This window comes from Cervus canadensis, chromosome 16 (genome assembly GCF_019320065.1).
Source record: "Cervus canadensis isolate Bull #8, Minnesota chromosome 16, ASM1932006v1, whole genome shotgun sequence".
Lineage (NCBI taxonomy): Eukaryota > Metazoa > Chordata > Mammalia > Artiodactyla > Cervidae > Cervus > Cervus canadensis.
This window is the reverse complement of record NC_057401.1, coordinates 67,007,582-67,011,415: the sequence shown is the minus strand read 5'-3', so window position 1 is coordinate 67,011,415 and position 3,834 is coordinate 67,007,582.

Here is a 3,834-nt window from a genome sequence, read left to right as displayed (position 1 = left end):
GGACAAATTTCTTCCTGACTGTTGGCTCCTGACTTTCCTTTTTTTAGAGTATTTACTTTAGAGTATTTAGAAAACTCATAATTGCAAATTCTTTCTCTGTCGTTTGCTTGCTCAGTCACTCAGTCTTGTCCAACTCTTTGTGACTCTATGTACTGTGGCCCACCAGGCTCCTCTGTCTACGGGATTTTCCAGGCAAGAATATTGGAGTTGGTTGCCATTTCTTTGTCCAGGGGATCTTCCTGACCCAGGGATTGAACCCACATCTCCTGCATTGTCAGGTGGATTCTTTCCAGCTGAGTCACCTCTGTGCCCTTTAAGAGACTTATATCTTGTAAAAAGCTTCTTGACAGTTTTATAAGCTAGTTATCTTTTTCTCAAAGACCTGGTTCCCATCTTTTTGAAATGTAACCATCCAGGAAGTGAACATTCCCATTTTCCAGTCTGTGAGAGGGTCACAACTTCACTTTAATGGTCAACACAGGTGACATAATAATAGCAGAGAAAACCATTTACAAGCTCCGTAGTGACTTGACTCCTGGATATATTAACTGTTCATCCATTCCTCCAAAATCCTCCAGTACATTTCCAGTAGCTCACTCCAGTGCTTAGAAACCCTTCTGCCTTTAGTTTCAACAGAGATAAGTTTAGTCTTTCTCTCCTATTGCAATGATCTTGAATAAAGTCTTCCTTATCTGTTTAACTTTATCCAGTATACTTTTTTACATTGACAGTCATTGGGCATCAGAAATCATTTGTTTAAGAAAAGTGGCATTCCTTGCAATACTGAAACTGTAATTATCTGGATGAACTTTTCTTTAGGTCTACTACATAATCGCAGTAGCTGTATTTGTTATTAATCTTGTTGGCTCCACAACACAGTGCCAGACACAAGATGTTGGTGAGAATTGCTGGCCACCACTAGTTGGCATGTCCAGGTGCCCCCTTTTCTACAAATCCTATTACATTATCTTCCCAGTTACAGAAGCAGTCAAATTTCCCTTTCTACAGTGATGATTCACAATTAAATACCCTATTCATAGAACGAGATTTTAGTGTTCTAAGTTATTTAACGTATAACTGCACTGATAATTTAGAAAGGGCATTTTATGGCATAGTAATAGAAATGTTTAATTACTATGAGATCAAGAAAATAAGAGCTTAATAAGATTATGAGTTTATGGCAAGGGGCATCATAGTACTCTTACCACTTAAGAAAATGAATATTTTTTTTTCCATTTTTTATGTCTAGCTTAAAACTGTTGTCTAAGGATTTCTTACCAGTCCAACTAAGATTAAGCATGAACCCTTGGAAAAGTCAATAGGACCCAGAAGGATAAAGAATTATTACTGGTTCATCTTATGTCAAGTGTTGATTCTTGGACCAACTGTATGTGAAGAAGACATGGTATGATAAACATCTCAACTCAGAAATCCCTTGCTGGAGTAGGTGATAGAGATTTAACAGGGAGGATGGGAAACAGTTTTCAGAAGAAAAAAGATCTACTTCTAGTACACATGATTTCTTAGCAAGGGAAAAAAAGATATTTTATCCAAAAAAAGGCCATTAAAATTTTGGCTACATCACTGATTCTAAAGTGGGAGCAATTTACTAAAGTCTATAGCATTTTGTTTGTCCCAATTGGTAAGTGAGAAAGTGTTGGTTGTGGCATTTAGTAGGCAGAGGCAGGTAGAATCTTAAACATCATATCATGCATAAAACAGCTATTCACTTCATGGCAAATATATGGGGAAACAGTGGAAACAATGGCTGACTTTATTCTTTTGGGCTCCAAAATCACTGCAGATGGTGATTGCAGCCATGAAATTAAACGATGCTTACTCCTTGGAAGGAAAGCTATGACCAACCTAGACAGCATATTGGAAAGCAGACATGACTTTGTCAACAAAGGTCCGTCTAGTCAAGGCTATGGTTTTTCCAGTGGTCATGTATGGATGTGAGAGTTGGACTATAAAGAAAACTGAGTGCTGAAAAATTGATGCTTTTGAACTGTGGTGTTAGAGAAGACTCTTAAGAGTCCCTTGGACTGCAAGGAGATCCAACCAGTCCATCCTAGAGGATTTCAGTCCAGGGTGTTCATTGGAAGGACTGATGCTGAAGCTGAAACTCCAGTACTTCGGCCACCTCATGCGAAGAGTTGACTCATTGGAAAAGACCCTGATGCTGGGAGGGATTGGGGGCAGGAGGAGAAGGGGACGACAGAGGATGAGATGGTTGGATGGCATCATTGACTCGATGGACATGGGTTTGATTGGACTCCGGGAGTTGGTGATGGACAGGGAGGCCTGGCATACTACGGTTCATGGGGTCTCAAAGCGTCGGACACCACTGAGCGACTGAACTAAACTGAACTGAATGCTCCCATCAGGGGAGCTGATGCTCCACACCAAATATTTTTAATCACAGCTGACAGGACTGAGAGACTAAACTGATACCTGACCACCCCTTTCTAAATGAGGAATTATCCATCCCAAAATGTTAATAGTGCTAAACTTGAAAACCTCTGTTCTAGACTTATATGCTCAAAGCTAAAGTTCCTAGTGTCTTCAACGTTTGCTTCTGTGATTTCAATAATATTAAAATGTAATTTCAACAGCAATATTAGTAGTAGTAGCTGTTGTTCAATCACTAAGTCGTGTCAGACTCTTTGCAACCTATAGACTGTAGCCCACCAGGCTCCTCTCTCCATGGGATTTTCCAGGCAAGAATACTGAAGTGGGTTGCCATTTCCTTCTCAGCAGATCTTCCCTACCTAGGGATCAAACCTGAGTCTTCTGCATTGAAGGTGTATTCTTTAATGTAGTAGTATATTTTATATCATAACATGATTTCACATTCTTAATCACACTGATTATTCATTTCCTGTGTGCTTTATCACTCAGTCGTGTCTGACTCTTTACAAACTTATGGGTTGTAGCCAGCCAGGCTCCTCTGTCCATGAGGATTCTCCAAGCGAGGATACTGGAGTGGGCTGCCATAACCTCCTCCAGGGATATTTCCAACCTAGGGATGGAACTCAGGTCTCCCATATTGCAGGTGGATTCTTTACTGTCTGAGCCACTAGGGAAACACTTACTCACTTCCTAGAACTTGTTAATTCTTCAACACTGATTATTCAGAAGCTACTAGTTAACCAGAGAATTCTTAGAAGTAATAATAAAATAAACAAAAAATACACCAAACATATTTTCTCCTTTGCATGTCAATAAAACATCCCAGAAACTATAAAGCTGAAATGGTATTTTTAAAGCTACATCATGTTTTACCATGTGAAAATATAACCCTCTGTTCATTTTTGGGTTTCCTCATTCCTAAAATCATTTGCTTGATATGCAGTAACCTTGGTTTAAAATCTTCAAGAACTGTTTCAGCCTTGCCTTTCTCATTTTTCTGGTACCAATTCAGCCATCAAAACTAGGAATTCATCTTCAGTATATATTTTGCATTGTATACAATAGCAGCAGCATCTGTTGTACTAACACTAGAAATAGCAACCAAGCTAAAGGCAAAATCCTGTCATCTCTCACATGTCAGAAACTGTGCCAAGTGTTTTACAAATAATATTAATTCCCCAAACACCTTGAAGGTAGATAGTGCCGTAGCTATTTAGCAAATGAATAAATCATTAATGTACAAGTTTAAATAACAAGCCCACACTTGCTAGGATTTAAGTGAAGAGCCAGAATTTGGCATCACTCCTGTAAGCCTACAGAGCTGCCCTATTTCTCACTTACCTATTGCCACTTCTGTCCCTTTATTCTGATTCCAAGGCCAATCTTTTTATCCAAATCTGTTCATGGCAGTGTCTGGTGTCA